The following is a 19,729-nucleotide window of genomic DNA, read 5'->3' as shown; positions in this document are numbered from 1 at the left end:
TTTATTGGGCAAATATAGTGTGTCACAGTGCTTTTGTTTATTTTATCTTACTTAATCCTCAAACCAATGGCATGAGGTTGGCATCATCATCTTCCTTTTGCAAAGGAAGGAACAGAGTCTCAGGAGAATTTTTCTCAAGACACCAAGATAATAATGAACAATCCAGGATTTGAATGGAGGACTATATAGTGCTTCAAGTTTATGTTCTTTCCACCAAAACATGCTAATATCTCTTTGGATCATTATTGGGACACATTTCCCCATGCATTTCCCAAGTCTTCCATATGACTCTTTGAGCTAAATAAACAAGCAGAAAAACAAAAACAAAATTAAAGAAATAACAAAAACCGAAGTTACTTTTTTCTTTTTAGATTAGTGGGATTTTTTTTCTTTTTAATATATATAGTTCTTCTATTCAAATTTGGCTACTGTAGATTTCCCTTTTTCTATTAATTTAAATGAATCAGGTTTGGGGATGTTGTCTTTTAGTATCTTTTACGTTTTTTTATTTGCTGTCAAGGATTATTTAATATTATTCTGGCTTTTTAGGAAAATCTGATCTACAATTCAACAGTGAATCATCTCTGGTTATTTGACAGTTGACAAAGTGCCTGGGTATGTCATGAAAGTGATTGTAGAACAGAAACTTTAGAAACTCTGAATGCTGTCTAGACTATTAGTATCTTTACATTTCTAGCATAGTGGCATGTATTTTTGTGTGTCTACTGCAAAAATTTATGAACCGTGAATAGAATTTTAATAATAAATTATAATGTGGTTAATAATTAAAGTTAGGAAAAATAGTTAAGGGAAGATTGTCATCTCTCACATACAATGACCACTTACTATTATGCCTATAATCCGTATCTCACACTGGAATCTATTAATTATTTGTATCAAAGTTCTTTCAATTCATACCACAATTTTCCAATATCTCTCCAAATATTTTAGAAATAAGCTTTGTTCTTTGCTCATTAGGAAAATGAAATAGCTGTTACTAATGGAATAACAAGTGTTTTAATGTGGGGATGTACAGAGGACACTGTTAGTTTGAGGATTAAGTCACCAGATTATCTTAAACAGTTCCCAATTCAAACAATTTTAATTTCTTGAGAAGAAGACCATGAGAAATCAGACCCAGGAGTGTGCTTAAAAAATCTCACAGGTTAGGGGCACCTGGATTGCTCAGTGGGTTAAGTGTCTAACTTTGGCTCAGGTCATAATCTCGCATTCCATGAGTTTGAGCCTCACATCCGGGCTCTGTGCTGACAGCTCAGAGCCTGGAACCTGCTTCGATTCTGTGTGTCCTTCTCTCTTTGCCCTGCCCCTGTTCTCTCTCGCTCTCTCAAAATAATAAACTTTAAACAATTAAAAAAAAGAAATCTTGCATGTTAAAGGCATCTGGATGGCTCAGTTTGTTGAGCATCCGACTCTTGATATCGGCTCAGGTCATGATCTCACAGCTGTGAGATTGAGCCCAGCATGGGGTCTGCCCTGGCAGTGTGGAGCCTTCTGGGGATTCTCTCTCTCTCTCTCTCTCTGTCTTTGCCCCTCCCCCACTCATGTGCGCTCATGCTTGCTTGCGCTCTCTCCCTTAAAATAAATAAATAAACATTAAAAAAAATCTCATATGTTAGATACCTTAGGTCTGGCTAATGTCATGAATGAGGATATAACTACTGATTTTTTTTGGCAGGAAGTATCATGTAGTCAATCAACACTGGCATTATAGGAGCTGGGGATAATGCTTATTGATGTAGCTGAGTCACCCTAAGTGAGCAGAGATGCCCAAGGACACAAGATAGAAACATGAAACACATAAAGCAGGTATCCAAGCACCTATAGGTTAGATAACAAGAGTCAAATGTAACCTCTGCTAAAAATGAGAATCAGGACATTAGATATGGAAGGCCTGGGTAGTAGGTACCCAGTAATTTAGCACTTGATAGGAGATGAGAACTAGGTCACTGCCAATGTTGCCAAGAGGAGAGTGTTGTGACCTCTGATCCTAGAGCAGAGAGTGTCCAGTCTTGGCTATCTGCTTAGTACAGAGACCAATATTTATGGCTAGATAAAAGGAAAAATTTTCTAGATTACATTAAATCTGTGCTTCCCACTATAGAAGTTATTTGCCACATGTTGACTATTTAATAAATTCAAATCAACTAAAACAAAGTTAAAATTTAGTTCCTTAATCACATGAACCACATTTCAGATACTTATTACCACATGTGACCAGGGCTACCGTATTGGTAGCAAAGATATAGAACACTTTCATTATCACAGAGAGCTCTATTTGACGATGTTGTTCTATACTATAGCAGTCATAAAGACTATCCTTCTAATACTGTCAAAATGTAGAATCTACAGCTATCTGTAATAAGACATCCCTATGACAATGTACATTAAAGAAGCCAAAAAAATGTTATTATGTCAAATTTAGTGAGGTTTCTGAAAACAGTATTTTGATGGAAGAATTATATGAAGTTTTGAAATTGGTGTTCATATTGTTTACTGATTTGCATATTGTTGCAATAAATAGAGTTTTTTTTCACTGAGGAGCATCTATTAAAAAACCTATGGGAATGGATCATAACTTATATACAGAACTGCTGAAATTATATTAAAATCTATTTTTCTCACATGTATACTGTGTGCTTGGTGAAGGGTTTTGGTTTTTGTGTTACTTGAAATTATCTCATCTCCACTGATGGCCGAAGGGAAAGCTGATCCTTCTTTCTTTCATCAAACTGTCAACAAAGCAGCTTCCTGTTTTGAGTACTATTTTTCATTGTGTTTAATACAAATATTTTTAAGTATGCTTTTTCATTGTATTTAATACAGATTTTGTGTTTAAGTATGTGTCAGAGTCAAAAACAATGCACAAGGAAAGACAGAAAGGGAGACATTAGACATGCTAAGGAAAATGGAGTAAACTTTTAATTTTTTTTCCCTGTCAAAGTACATTAAACTCTCAGAGAGAACCATTTGCATTTATGTCAGTATCTAACTTTTCTCTGATATCTTACACCCATGACCCTGAGAGTTACCCCCCACTCAATTTTGTGGCTTCTAGAGGAAAATCCAAATTTCTTTGTTTGGGGGTACTGCTTTTTGGCTTTGGCAAAGGTTCTTGAACAGACCTGGCCACTGATATGGAATCAAAATACATGGGGTAGACATAGCTTGTTGATTCCACACTGGCTTAAAAATTAACTAGGCAATTTACAGAAGAGGATGCATGAATACTAGAGAAATGCAGATTAAAGCAATAATAAGATACCATTTCATATCTATCAGACTGGCAAAAATTAAGTGTCAGGAGCTGGAATTCTCATAAACTACTTGTGGGAGTGTAAGTTTATATATCTACTTTGAGTTTAGCTAGGTCTAGCAAAGTTGAAGATGCACATATTCTGTGAACTATCCAACTTTTATATGTATATATTTATCTCCTAAAGCAACTCTTGCATGTGTATAAGAATGTTCACTATAGCATTGTTTATAAGAGCAATCAAAATAAAGAAGCAGTCAGAATAAACAACAGCTATATATATATCAACATGTATGAATTTAAAAATATGATATTAAATGAAAAAAGAAACAGAATTATGTATCTGGTATAGGATATAATATACAACTGAAAACATGTAAAAATACCACATTTTCTTACAAACTCATATGTAACAACAATAGGAAAAAAGGTATTGAAAGGATAAACGCTAAACTAAGTACATTAAATTTAAAAAATAAAAGCAGGTTCTGCCCTGAGGACACAGGAAACAAACAAATAAATGTGATTTGTTATTAACTGTATTCGACACTCCCTTAGACTATCCATAGTGCTTTCTCTTTGCTTTACCAACAGAAGCTTTCAAAGTTGCTTAAGTCCTCTTTGTTTAAAACCTGACTGTTGGCTTCTCCTTGACTTCTTGTTACAGGATAGGTCAGGTTATCTGTGTCTTCAGACAATCAGAAGAAATTCTTTTTACAAAAACAAAACTTTTCCATTAATAGGGCATTTTATTTTTTTATTTTTTTTTTTTTCAGCCAACATTTACTTTATTTATTTATTTATTTTTTTATTATTTTTTTATTTTTTTTATTTTTTAATATATGAAATTTACTGTCAAATTGGTTTCCATACAACACCCAGTGCTCATCCCAAAAGGTGCCCTCCTCAATACCCATCACCCACCCTGCCCTCCCTCCCACCCTGCCCTCCCTCCCACCCCCCATCAACCCCCAGTTTGTTCTCAGTTTTTAACAGTCTCTATGCTTTGGCTCTCTCAATAGGGCATTTTAGATAGCACCTTCAGGACACCCTATGAATCCCAACCCTATTTTCATTTATTTATATTTTCATTAATTCCAGTCTTGTGTCAAAAATTTTTGAGAGGCTTTTATATGCTAAGTATTGGGAATACAAAAATGACTAAGAAATGGTTTGTTCCATAAGGAGCTCACAGTCTATAATGGCATACACAGTTATTTACAACACAGATAATTACAATTTTTTTTTAGCTCATGCTTTAGAGGATGCTAAAAAGGGAATTGATTATAATATTACTTAAGTTTTTTTCCCTTCAAAGTAAATAAAAGAATAATGTCTTGAAGAAAGAGAATCATTTGTATTTATAGATCAGTGTCACATTTTTTCTGGTATCTCAAATCCATGACAACTAGGGTTAAAATTTATGTTTCCAATCAGGCCTCCTTGAGCTCCAAATTTATATATCCAATTTTCTACTGTACATTTCTACTTGGACATTTTAAATTTAACATGTCTGTAATGGAATTCCTAAATTTCTTTCCCAGATCTACTGTACCTAAATTCTTTCCCATCTCAATAAATATCAACTCTATTCTAGGTGCTCAGATCACAAACCTTGAAGTTAACCTTGATCCTCATTACAAGTTAACCTTGATCCTCATAGTTTCCATTTGCCCCTCTTTATGCCTTCTAAACTCACTCTGTGTACCAAGAGCACTGATGAGTGAGTTCTCTTTCTCTTTGACTTCCATTTGGGTTCAACCAATGAGAGGCACTCAGGAGAGTTGAGGGACAGTAAGGTTGGTGTCCTTTTCCTCTCCACAGCTCTTTCCTTGCCATATTGCTGTAGGATGGTTGTGACCCTTTCATGACCCTCTCCGTACAACTACGTTCTCTTGGTTCCAGCCACCATTCTTTCCCCAACAGCTTCATTCTATAACTAGCCCTTGGGTGTATCATTATGCCTTGTTGTCTTCCTTAAAACTTGCCCCATATTTTTGTAAATACTTTATTTAACTCTTCTCAAATTATCCAGTGTAAATGTGCCATTACCATTACTTGGTCCAGGCCAGTCTATCTTGCTTGAATTATTGTGCTAGCCACTCAGCTGACATCCCCTGCTTTCTCCCTTGTCTCCATATAATCTGTTTTCCATAGAGAAGCTATAGGTTGATCCTTTTAACATGTCAGTTAAATCCCATCACTCCTTTGTCTGAAAACCCTCTAATGGACCCCCATATTAATTTGAATAAAGGCCAAAGTCCCTATGATTGCCCAAAAGGCCCTACAGGATAGCTATGGTCCTCTCTTTCTTGTCTAACTTCATTTCTGTTACATTCCTAAGGGAAAACTGTTTCTCTTCTCAAAACACTTCTGACACAAAAAATGTGAGTTTTCCATGCCAAACAATTCTTCAGTGCTCTGTGGACACCAGCTGGGTGTCCTACGATTTAATTAAATTCTCATACTAACAAACCAGAGTTAGCACAGACTGCCCCCACAACAGGTTAAAGGCTTGATCCCACATGACTGCCCCCCCTACTTCAGACACCAATTACAAGTCATGGGTCCCCAAGTTATCCACACTTCTGTCCAAGTTGGATACAAATCAGTGGCTCCCCAAACCCCTATTCGGTTTGATTATTTGCTATCATACCTCACAGAACTCAGGGAAATTCTCTACTATTACTTTTTTATTATAAAGGATACAAATGAATCACAAGATGAAGAGCTACATGGGGCAAGGTCTGGAAGGTTCCCAGTGTAGGAGTTCTTTTCCTGTTCCAGGAGTTTCTTCCTGGAGGGATGCTCCACCCTCCTGGGGTAAGGATGCATTCACCAACTCCGGAGCTCTCTGGACACCTCTGTCTAGAGTTTTTATGGGGCTCCATTATACACATAGGTATGGTTGATTAAATCATTGGCCATTGGTGATTAACTCAATCCCCAGCCTCTCTCCCCTTCTCAGAGGTCAAGGGTAGGGCTGAAAGTTGCAATTCTCTAATCACATGGTTGGTTCCTCTGGCAGCCAGCTCACATCCTAAAGCTATCTAGGGGCTCATTAACTGTCACCTCATAAACATAGACTCAGGTATGGTTGAAAGGGGCTTATTATGAATAATAGATACTCCTCTCACTCTTATCACTCAGGAAATTACAAAGATTTTTGAAGCTCTATGCCAGGAACTGGGGATGAAGACCAAATATATATTTACTCTATCAAAATATCACCTCTTCTTTTTGCTCTTTTTTGTTCATCATATGTTTACCTACTAATGTTCCTCAAACAGGCACGCACCTCAGGACCTTTGCGTTTGTTGTTTATTCTTCTTGGAATGCTCTGCTCCTAAATGTTCTCATGGATCATATTTTCAGCTCTTGCTTAATTCAGTTCTTGCTTAGTTGACATTCTTGGAGAGACCTATTGTGACTGTCTTATTTAACACTGGAACCTCTTCTACCTACTTAGCTTTATTTTTTTCTATAACATTTACTGCAGCTTAATATACTTTTTATTTTTTAATTTCTTTTATTATCTGAGTTCCATGACTGGAAGGTAAATTGCATGAAAACAGAGTATGTGTGGGTTCACTGCTTGACCCAAGGTATATAAAAAATATTTATTCCATGAATTATTGACTGAATGTAGTGAATTAGGAAGGCACACAAGAAGCCTGTGAGGGTCGGAGAAGACTGAGAAATTGGTTTTATTCTTCTGTTTTCTCACCCTGGCTTCACCAATATGCTACCACTTCTGAATGGAAATTCTAGTTAGTTTGTGCCTCCAGACCACAAAATCTGTCAGCTCACTATGCCAAGAGGCAGATCTAAAATTTGAAACTCAGTTGCAAAACATTCCTCTTTTAAATGAACATCACAAATGCAAGACTCAAGTAAACAAAAGCATAGATAGTTTTGTTTCCATTGGAAAGGACAATAGTTCTAGAGTGTGCATTGCTTCCTAGTATGATTTTTCTTGACATGCTTTTTTCAAGGCAAGCTTTATGATTAATGAATTTGCAATACCAAAAACTTTAATGTGCAATTTAATAATTTTGTTCTTTAATAGCAAGAGGAATTATGAAAAAGAGATTACTTAATTTTTTTCATAAATAGCAATTTAACTGAGGGAAGTTGCCAGTAAATATCTGCTTAGTGGTTTTATCATATCTCATATACAAGATTTTCTGTATTTTTCCTCAAACATACTTTATACTATGAAGCTTCAATTAAGACACCAAAATTTAAATCAGATATCAAATTTCAGTTCATATTAAATAACTACAAGGAATCTTAAAAGATCCATCCTGTTTTTTTCATTCATATTTCACAGAAATTTTAAAAAAGGGACAGTTTGTATAAAATCAATAAGAATAGCTAGACAACAAAAAGGGAACTTCTTTTGTGAATATATTATACTGTTTGTTGACCATTGACATACAAATTTTTCTCATAGTCTAATTAAATCTGCTCAAATTTTTGTGATGTATCTTAGTTTTTTAAGTAGATTTTGAGACACATCAGTTATTATCAAGACAAAAAAAGCATTTACTGAACTTCTGGTGTGTGTCACTTATTTTGCTAGACATTTTCACCTGTGCTTGTTTGTTTGTTTGCATTGTTAGCAATGTCTTTATTGAGATATAATTCATATATCTTAAAATTCACCCATTTAAAGAGTGCAATTCAGTAGGTTTTTAAAAAAAGTATATTCATAGAGTTGTACAGTTATCACACAATCAAACTTTAGAATATTTTTATCACCCTAAAGGGAATCTCTCACCCTTTAGCAGTCACCCTCCATTTCTTTCCAAACTTTCCAGCCCTAAGCAACACCTAATCTACTTCCTATCTCTCTAGATTTGCCTATTCTGTACATTTAATATAAGTGGAATTATATGTGTTTTTTTGTGATTAGTGTCTTTCACTGAGCACAGTGTTTTCAAAGTTCAGTATTGTAGCATGTATTAATATTTAATTCCTTATTATTGTCAAGTAATATTCCACTTGAAGGATATATACCCCATTTTATCCATCCATTCATCAGTTGATGGACATGGATTGCTTCCATTTATTGGCTATTATGAATAATGCTGTAATGAACATGGTACAAGTTCTGGTGTGGATGTATGTTTTCATTCTTCTTGGGTATATGTACTGAGCTCCTTATGAGGAACTGACTGTTTTCTAGAGCAGCGGCACCATTTTATATTACCATCAGCAGTGTATAAGAGTTCTAACTGTTCTACATTCTTCACTCTTTTATTTAACAATAGTGAATAATATTTATTTATTAATATTTAACAATTGTTTAGCTGGATGGATATAAATTTTATTTTATATGTGAAGAAACAAAGACTCAGAAAAAGCATAAATAATTGTACAAAACCACAAATCTAATAAGTGGTAGAGCTAGTTTTTAGCTCATTTCTAATTTTAAACCTTTACCCTTCATTCATTCTAAAATTGTATATTTTCCTGAAGTAGTTTTGAGGATCATTTACATTTAGCACATATTTGTGTCTACTATGTCTTTGGAGTTGGGGAAGCAATTAACTCAATTTGCTTGTAGTCTGGTGAGATTAAGGTCTCAGAATTGTTTACAGATAGGTCAGCAATTTTAGGTCTATTTGAGGACCCAAAGAAGTTTTGTTTATGTGGCTTTTTGTCTATTGACATACTTAGTATTAGTATACTTAGTATTAGAAATTAAAAGTGAAAACAATTAAACATTTGTTAATTAATTTAAATAACAAATGTGTTGCTAAAATAGTCTTTACAAAAATACCTATAATGTCTAAAAAATAATTTAGTGTGAAGAGTGATATTATCTCGCTTTTTTGCACAGTTATTTAATGTCAGGCTTAATGGGACATAGTTGAATTCTCATGTCTGCTCCTGCATTCAATCTGTTGCAATCTGTTGTTTTGGTTGAAGTATGTGAAGCACCATGCATATATGTGTTTAGAAAATGGAGTATTTTAATAACTTTTATAGATAATTATGGATATGCTTCTTTGTAGTATAATTTACAAGTAATATAAAGGTTAACTGCAATTTGGAATCTGAAAGATGATGAGTTCTTCACATTTTATTACATCATTTTAAATTCCATTGGTCTAACATACTTTGAATGGATCTTTTAGCAATGTATGATTTTATGACAACATGGGTTGGTCATTTGGAAAATATTGGATCACTGAGTTATATGGAACTTCTAAATGTTGATGTATTTCATGATACAATATAAAATAATCACATCCACCAATGTCACATTCATAAACAATTTGATTATTGAAAACAAATACAGTCAGTTGTTTTCCTTGAAGTCAAGAGACTCTCTTCATATCATATTTGAGAAAATATATTTTAAAATCCAAGGTATGGAAGCAACCCAAGTGTCTATCCATACATGAATGGATTAAGAAGATGTGGTATATATACAATGGAATATCACTCAGCCATGAAGAAGAATGAAATCTTGCCATTTACAAAAATATGGATACATCTAGATGGTATAATGCTAAGTGAAATAAGTCGGTCAGAGAATAGCAGATACCACATTATTTCACTCACATGTGGAATTTAAGAAACAAAACAAATGAACAAATTAAAAAGGAGAAAAAAAAAGACTCTTAACTATACAGAACAAACTGGTGGTTCCTAGAAGGAAGGTGTTAGGTGGATTGGCGAAATAGGTGATAGGGATTAAAGAGTACGCTTATCATGATGAGCACTGCTTAATGTGTAGAATTGTTGAATCATTATATTGTATACCTGAAACTAATATAACACTGTATGTTAGCTATACTTGAATTAAAAAAAAATTAAGTTTGAATGCTATTCTTTTCCTGTCCATTATTCTTTCAAGTAGAAATGGCATTCTATGGAAAAAAGCTATTAGTTTGGATCTCGAAGAATCACACAAATGCTTTTCCTCAGGAAAACTATTGTTATTTTTGTATGTAGCAGAAATACTTTATATGTAATTAAAGTGTACTCTAAGTTGAGATTTAATAAGATTAATATATTATTTTTACTGTTTCATCAAGAATTTTTAAGTGAAACTGACATTTAAAAAATACCTGGTTACAAAGACTTCAGTGACCACTAACTAGTACAATTCAGTGCTGCTGGCTTGATTTCTGATAAGGCATAGTAATTTTAGATAAGGCACCCATAATTTTACTTATTATTGGTTTTACACCATTAGGACAAATGTCAATGCAGTGAAAAACACAAAAAGGATCATAGTAATATTATAAACATAATTTTATGGATATAGCATTCATATAAAAGTGGACCCAGATGATGTCCAAAATACTTTTTGAGAAGTATGAGTCAAGTGATAGATGTAAATATAATGGTAGTGTGGGGAATAAATATTCTCTTTCAAGAAAGTTAAATGTTTATTATTTTTTAAATCTTTGATTATTATTCAGTAATACAAAAGTATTTAAAACATTAATTTACAAGGAAACAAATTTCTTTAAGTATCTTCTCACCTCAAATTCTATGCCCTTAATTTTCCTTAAGTGACCTTCAATAGAAATTATTTTTATATTGGGAAAAAATAACTTCTAAACAATTACCCTTGAGTGAGAGATATTTTATTCTTTTTTTAACACATGATTTTATTTAGTCTGTCCATTAAAAATGAATATTTGAGAACATTTAATGATATTAATGGATTTCAAATTAAGAGTTCAACTTAATATTTTTACATTTCAATATCAGGTATTAATAACAGAGGTAGTCAAAATAATTATGGCCAAAACTATTATGTCAAAAACTTATAATAAGTGCTTGGTGTTAGTCTACACACAATTCAGTTTTTGGTGTAAAGTTTTTTGGCTTCAAGAAAGAACATTTGGTTTGCTTCACTAATGGGAAAATCTCTTAATGCTGGGATGTCATCTTCTTGGTATTTCTTTTGCTGTTGACTTTTAGCATAGTTGTCCATAACTGTATGAATGGAAATGAGTGGAGATGTACTCATCATGTTTATTCCAAATGATAGTACATAACCAATAACTGTAGTAGTGAAGTGGTAGGCAGGCAGTGCAACTGTCCAATATTTTTGAGGCCAATAGGTTTAGTCTAAGGAGTTTAGTCAAGATTCAAGAACAAAAGCCCCTTCAAGACATAGTATGTAGCCTAATTGGGACTTACGAACAAAGCCATAAATTGTGGCAATGGCGATGGTGAATTTTCCACAATTTTCCCTGTGGCTTTAGACAATCTTATCACACTACAGCCAAGATGCCTGGGGAATAGGGCCTTCCATCCTCCCTCCATGGGTGTATGGGAGTGTGGGTGTTGAGATATTGTATTCTTAATAATTCTCAAGAATTGTATACTATCACTTATAAATGTACATTATTGCACAATATAATATAGAAATAATATAAAGTATAACATAAAATTCTCTCTCTGTTCTACCCCTGTCAGCCTATTTTTAAAATAGCATTTTTAAAATAAAAATGTGTTATGCAACTTGCTTTTTTAAAAACTTAATATAGATTTATCTCATTCTTGAGGATAAAATTTTTGTGGATATCTTGTGGATATCTTGAGGATAAAATTTAAAAGAGTACATTGAAGATACTCAGTAAATATTTGTTAAATGAATGAATGAATTCTTTACATTATCTTAAGAGCTGCCTGCGTAATATACCCAGATCAATGAAGAATAATTTGTTTATCCATTCCTCTTTTGATAAACATCCGCTTATTCCTGGCTTTCAGTTTTAAAGTAACACTACAGAAGAGAAAAAGGGTGGAAGAATGCTTCAGGCAATATGAATAGCATGGATGATGAGACCTAGAAATGTGAGAGAGAAATTACTTTTCTGGGGAATTTCATGTTTTTAGTGAAAGTAGTGTGCATGTGTGTGTGCATTTGTGGTTGAGGGGGGCAGGTGTTAAAACTGGACAGAAAAGGTGAAAGATAGGATGAGATGGGCAAGCAAGTGCAAAATCGTAAAGGGGGGTATGTAGCCATTTAAGAAAAAGTCTGGGGGCACCTGAGTGGCTCAGTTGATTAAGTGTCCAACTCTTGATTTTGGCTCAGGTCATGATCTCATGGTTGTGGGATCAAGCCCCACGTTGGGCTCTGAATTGAGTGTGGAGCCTGCTTGGGATTCTCTCTCTCGTCTCACTCTGCCCCTCCTCTGCTCACGGACACCCTTTCTCTCTCTCTCTCTCAAAATAAATAAACATTAAAAAAATTAAATAGTCTGGACTTCATTAGTGGAGAACCATTGAAGAGTTTAACTGGGTGAGTGACAGGCTCAGGCCTGGATTTACAACTTCCATCCTCATCTGTGCAGATGTTGGAATAAAGTGATATTTTGTAGTCAGTGACAGTTGTCTTATTTTAGAACTTTATTAAAAGTTCTAATTTGAAAAGCTATATCATAATCCTGTATCATGTAACTTGTGTTCACTGTTAGGATAGATTCTAAAATGGATTTTTAACATAGCCATTATATGACTATATCAGCAAATATTTATTGAATGTTTACTATGTGCAGCGCTGTTCTAAGTGCTTCACTTGTATTAATTTGTATTAACTTATTTGATCTATACAATACTGAATTTTATAAGAGAAATCAATAAGATCGAAGTTATAGCCTTAGGAAATAGTGGAACTGAAATTTAAAACTAGGCAATCTGGCTCCAGAGTCCATGCTGTTAAACATTTCACCCTACAGCTTCCTAAATCAGATTATTCCTATAATATGTAAACAAAATCCAGTGGACTTACATATGAAACTGTTAGTCAAGAAATCCAGTTACATTTGTTCATATACAGAGTGACATAAGTTCAACTTATATGTTCTGCTTTTATTCCATTTTTTTCTTCCGTAAACACAAAGAAGCAAAAATATATTTTGCGAATTAGTTTGCTGATGTTAATTATAGTGTCACATTATAAAAGAAAACAGTTTTTAAATTTGGTGAAGTTCCTCTAGCTGAAAAAAAATCACATCTGAAAAATTAATGCTGGATATCAATTAATCCAGCATTAATTGATATACCCATTAGATATATATGGGTATATATGTATTGTTGGGTATATATGTATTGTTGATCAAGAAGAGGCTGTAAAGCAACCAGAGAGTTTTTTGGGGTCTTAGGGATTGCAACCTGGGAGACACAGAATCCACAGAAATCGGAAGTGTGCTCCCAGTTAGGAACGGGAATGCAGGCTTACAATGGCAAAAGACATAAGGTTGTGTAACTTGTTTTGAAAGAATTATGATTGGCACTGGCAGAGTTTAAACTGACTACCTAATACACAATTGGTTACTTAGCTAATAGGCTTTACATCATTTCTATTTCCGTTCAAATTAGAAGGATGTGTTCAAGGAGGTGGTGGAGTTGCAACTGACAAATTGCAGTTGACAAAAGTAAAAAATTCATGGTGTTCTGACAGCTGAAGCAGGAGACACGCATAGGTCCTCGTTGTCCTTTTGACACTATTTTGAAGGACTCTCCTAGCAGTGGTTATTTCATTTTGAATCTTCTTTCACATGTATATGTATATGATATGTTTACATTTATAGTTCTTGGTCACATAAATTGCTTTTTCTCGTGCTACCAAGATACTAATGATCTTTACAGATACAGGCAAGATTGAATGATTTTCATAAAAAAAACTAAAATTGCAGAGAGTGTCTATACTCACAGAATATTTCTAGATTATAGCCTATAACATAGCTGATAGGACTGGAATCCTTAACAGATTATCTAGTCCAACACCCTCATTTTACAGGTGGGGAAATGGAGCCTCAAAAAGCTACTTGTACAAAGTGGCAAGAGTAAAACTAGAACCCAGATATCAGGATTTATGTTCCAGTTACTTAACACTATACAACTTGATAATCAAATATTTTTATATGCTCTGTTAACTCTTATTACACAGCTTGAAAATTATAAGATGAACATCATACCGTTTTGGGTTTTTTTTTCTATTTCTGTCATTCTCTATGTACTAGCCAACAAGAAACTTGTGAAATATATACTTACGTGATTTATCTGACCTCAGCTTGAGTTTTATCTGTTCAATCTTTATCAGTTTCTGCATTTCTTTTATCCTACATTCCCAAAATGCCACTGATTTTTTAAAATCACTTTTCTGAAAAAGAGAGAGAGAGGCAAGCCAAGAAACAGACTCTTAACCATAGAGAACAAACTGTACCAGAGGGGAGGTGGGGTGGCGGATGGTGAAATAGGTGATGAGCATTAAGGAAGTGCACTTGTTGTGATGAGCCTGCTGATGTTATGAAAGTGCTGAATCACTATGTTGTACACCTGAAATTAATACTACACTGTATGTTAACAAGTTGGAATTTAAATAAAAACTAAACAAAAAAAAAGACACCTGTGGATTTTCAGCTGCACAGGAGGTCAGCACCTTTAACCTGTGTTGTTCACAGGACATCTGTAGTATATGATCATACTGAAGAAAAACATTTGCCAGTTAAAAACAGACTCAAGTTAGATTGCCCCCTTTCAAATCTTTTTGTTCTGCTTATTTTTTTCACAGTGTTATGCTCCTTTTTTTTCCCACTTGACATTATCACACAGGCATTTTTTTCAGTTTTAAAAGGCTTTTCCTAAAAATAGTTAAAAATCTGACTTGCCTGTGTGTAATCAGCACCTGAATACAGATAGCCCTGTTCACTTCATCGCTTCACTACAATTGGACTTTCCATTTGTTATTAAGTTTTTCACTGTCATCAGTATTGTTTCAGTGAATATCTTTTTTAAGATATTTATTTTTGAAAGACAGAGCACGAGCAGGAGAGGGACAGAGAGAGAGGGAGAGAGAATCAGAAGCAGGCTCAGTGCTGTCATCGGAGAGGCCGATGTGGGACTCAACTTCAACAACCTTGAGATCATGACCTGAGCTGAGATCAAGAATTGGAAGCTTAACTGACTGAGCCACACAGTGCCCCTCAGTGAATATCTTTCAACACATAGAATTTTATCCTTAAGAATGTAATCTCAAATAGAGAAAATCTTATTAGAAATGAAAAAATAAATAAAATCACTTTTTGTTATGATGCCTTGTTTCCTGAGGAACTTAAGAACAATGTTCTTTATATAGTTCTTGCTCTTATTTAAAGGAAATTAGGATCTGGAGAACCCCTCAGGCACTCAGGTTTTTTAATACAAGAGCCAATGAAAACCAAAGATTCTTGTGGCCCATAATATTCCAGTTGTTAAATTTGATCAGTGGTGGGCACTGAAATCTTTCCAAGTCCATAAGTAACTGTTTACCTATGAAACATCCTGATTTTCTATTTCTTAAAAAGTATCATTTAAACTCTGATTAATCTCTGTAACCCAGCACATACGAAAACTTCCATGCTGAGGTTTCAGAGTGAAAATGTTAGTATCTTTGGACAAGTTGTGCTTTTGAAAATATTTCCCTATTGATTGCTTCTGTCATTGACTAGCATTCCATTGTTAGATTACATGATAAGCTTGAGGAAGTCTAAATAAGAATCAATATTGCTTTTTAAATGGATAGAGGAAAATGATTACCAAAATCAACTATCTTGCAAAAATGATTTTTTTAAGTTTATTTATTTATTTTGAGGGAGAAGAAGGGAGGGAGAGAGGGGGAGTGTGTGTGCAAGGGAGGGACAGACAGAGAGGGAAAGAGTAAATCCCAAACAGGCTCTGTGTTGTCAGCATGAAGCCTGACTCAGGGCTTGATCTCAGGAGCAGTGAAATCATGACCTGAGCTGAGGTCAAGAGTTGAGCACTTAACCAGCTGAGCCACCCAGGTGCCCCAAAATGATTTAAAGTGGATTATTTCACTTGAGTTTTTCAGAGGTGACATGTTACAGTGAAAGGATCAGGACTTCTATGTTCTAGTCCTAACTCAAATTACCTTTATGACATCAGGCATATCACTTTCCCTTCTGGCTTTCAGCTTCCTGATTTTGTAAATTTTGGGAGTTGAATGACTTCTTTGATTCTTTACAATATTGATTTTCTGAGTCTATGATCATTTAAATAAGTATACTTTAAAAAGACACTTCAAGTTATTTTTTTTAGATAATTTTTTGAAAAATCACCTTGACATGTAGATTAATGGTGGTAAAACCAGTGATGGAAAATATGGGGAACAAACAAACTGTGATAGGGAAAAATGTGAGGTATTTTTCTTTCTTTTATAATGCTCCCTTTCCCCCACTAAAAGTCTCAGATAGGCAGTGAGCTTTGTAACAACTGTTTGCTTATGTTCAAATTGGGAAGTACATTTGGAGCTATATACATATACACATACCAGACATGCACACACACACACACACACACACACGCACACACACACACACGCACACACACACACATATGCACTCTCTCCCTTCTTCCAGTTCTGTTCTTAGGTGTATGGGGTCAACCTGGGACTTCAGTCTGGGGAAAATAAGCACAATGTTACTCTAATGCTAATAAGAACTGTAAAACTTCAAGATAAGAAAATGTATTCTCGGAATATCAGTCTAAAAGAATTGGCTGTTTTTGAAGTGGAAAGATAAATAGGTTTGAATTTAGGTTTTAAGATCTGGCTGTGTGATTTTAAGTAAATCTTGTGTCCTCTCTGTCTTTTCTTCCTTTGCAAATTGGTGATGCCGATAATAATAGCTGCCTTACTAGGTGGTTTTAAGGCTCAATGTATGTGAAAGCACTTTCTAGTACCTTTTTAGTTGTTTTGAATTTTGGTTAATTTTTTCATTTAAATTCAAGTTAGTTAACATACAGTGTAGTATTGGTTTCAGGAGTAGAACCCAGTTATTCATCACTTACCCAGTGCTCATGCTCATCACTCATTCAGCCCATTTCCCCACCCACTTCTGCTTCAGCAACCCTCACTTTGTTCTCTGTATTCGAGTCTCTTATGGTTATAGTTGTTTTGATTTTTATTATGTCTAGCCTATTTTCATGTACAGATTAGTGGAAACAATGTTATCATTCATGTATACTTACCTTATACAAATGAAATATTTAATAATGTTCCATATCCATTTTGATATAAGGCCATTTTTATGATAGACTTTTATCACTTTAGTAACTCAAATAGAAGGTTAAAATGAGTAGCCTATTACTGAATAATTACTGTATATTTTTTATCTTGGTAGAGTTACTAACCTGGTAGAATTTCTACCATGTTTCTTATTTTACAATGATAATGAAATGAACCATAGTAATAATAATATACCTCACCCTTGCTGATGATCTCAGTCTTGTATTTCTTGGGTTGCCAGAGTAAACTGTTATTGGCTCTTTCCAAATGGCCTTAACTGCTGTTGATTATTCAGTTCATCTGACCAAATGGAGGGAACAAAAGAGTATATATAGTCAACTCTTGATTACCTGTGTTCTCAGTTGCACAGATAATTCCAAACAGCAACTACTTCAGATGTTTATATTTAGTTCATGAATGGATTTAAGAGCTTACATTTAAATATAGCCATGTCTGATAATCTGGGAATTCACTTGTCTTTGGCTTGTTGCAATGATAATTAAAACTTGGAAGTGTTTTCCCTAACTCTAAAATATTTTTTATTGCCTAGAATACATTGGCCCCCAACTCTAACTTGTGGATCTTCTTGGGACAGTCTTGTTTATTTGTTTCCTTCCTCTCCTTGCCATACAAAAGACTCACATGTGCTTGAGTCACTTTTGCTCCTTTTTTTTTTCTTTCTGCTCTGAGTAGGTGAATCCACTCTCTGCTTAAAGTTGGAAAACTAAATTTTTATACATTTGTTAATAGTTATTGTTTAACTGAATTTGGTTCCAAATTCACACCAAATTATTTAGTTCTATTGACATTGTAGAGATTTAACACTTGCCTTTGGATTTACGCAGTTTTGAAATATCTTAATTGATGTTCACTTTAGTATTTAGATTTTTTTCCTTAAAAAAAAAAAAGATTTTCTGCTGCCTCTGATAGAACTTTTACAACTATGAACTAACACTGTTACAACGTAACTCTGGTATCCCTACAAAACAGTGCCTGAAAAATTCCAGAAATGGCAGAGTCCTTTTTCCCAAATCACACTTAGATTTTCCTGTATTTTGGTGTTTGCTTCCTTTCCCAGTGCCTTTTAAATCTTCACTTGGTTTAGATCCTTCAGTTGTCAAAAAATTATTGATGGTCTTTATAATAATCTACACTTTATAAAATACATTTATTTATGGGATCCGGGTAGGAATTGTATTTAATTTAATTGTACTTAATTTCAATTCCACTATACTTGGTAATATCTGGTTAGAACTGCCTGTGTGTAAGCTTGAAAATTAGTTTAGGACTCAATTGTAGCTCAATTCTGGAGGTATAAGGGGTTTCTATTAATTCTCCTATTAATATAATTTGGGAATTACTTATTTTTCTATGTTGGGAAGAAGTTTGGTAAACAATGTTGTGTTGATTTCCTAGAAACTTAACTATAAACTCTCTGGAATAATTGTAGGCATGTAGATTTTTTGTAGGACTGAGGGAAATACTTTTCTCATAGAATTTACTCAAAGGCCATTGACTCTATGGTTTTTGTTGACTATAAGTCTGGTATAAATTTCCAAAAGTTTGGTTGACTTTTCAACTTAAAATAAACCAGGAAAGTTTTGGTTTACTGTTTATATTCTAGATAGGACTTTCCTTTTTTTCCTTTACAATAATTTTCATTACTTCTTCATTAGATATATAACCCAAGGCCTCAGAATCTTCAGAAGCAAATGCAGGTTTTTCATTGATGTGTGTGTTGGTATATTTATCATATGAAACAAGAACTTGTGCTTAATATCAAAATTGAAATTTTAAATGACAGATTGGTATAAGATTTAGACATTTAAATATTCTTATCATTTTCAGATGGACATTTTTGTGTTGTTTGGCTTATTACTAAGTAAAATTATAAGCTTGTCTCTTCTAAAATGAGAAAAATTAGCATGACCTTGTATCTCCTTAATTGGGAATTACATTTCATGGAAAATTGATTGACTATTTCTATGAATGCTATATTAAAAACTTCTCTTCAGAATACTTGGCAAATAAAGAGCATTTGTACCAGCTTTATGAAACTAAGATTATATTGTTAGGATTACTCTAGATGATGGGTCTATTATATCTATATTTGTTGATTTTGAATTTCTGCATATGTTCAATAGTGATGAATTGAGCCTAATTATTCTATAGAATTTCATCATCCATATTTCAGGCTTACCAAAAACATAAAATTCATATAGAATTTTTACAAAATATAGCAACTTTAGGGTTCTGTTTAGGTAGCATTATTTAGAAACTGACATTAAGTGAGAATAAGTTATGACTATATTTGATTGCCTGGTTTACACCTGTGTTCTTGATGTACTATTTCACAGTGCCTCCATTCATTTAATAAATGTCTTAATTTGGATGACAAATTATCTGAATTA

The 19,729-nt window shown here is 33.9% G+C and overlaps 1 protein-coding gene and 1 pseudogene across 14 annotated transcripts in view; one reads left to right on the top strand and one right to left on the bottom strand.

The window, feature by feature from the left end:
- The window catches only part of SOX6 (SRY-box transcription factor 6), a 377,057-nt gene that overhangs the window by 138,370 nt on the left and 218,958 nt on the right, over positions 1–19,729 (top strand). The window lies entirely within an intron of this gene.
- Positions 11,103–15,109, bottom strand: LOC122201436 (annotated as a pseudogene).

The sequence above is a fragment of the Panthera leo genome, chromosome D1 (genome assembly GCF_018350215.1).
Source record: "Panthera leo isolate Ple1 chromosome D1, P.leo_Ple1_pat1.1, whole genome shotgun sequence".
Lineage (NCBI taxonomy): Eukaryota > Metazoa > Chordata > Mammalia > Carnivora > Felidae > Panthera > Panthera leo.
The sequence above is the reverse complement of the archived record's forward strand: the minus strand, read 5'-3'. Positions and strand labels throughout refer to the sequence as shown.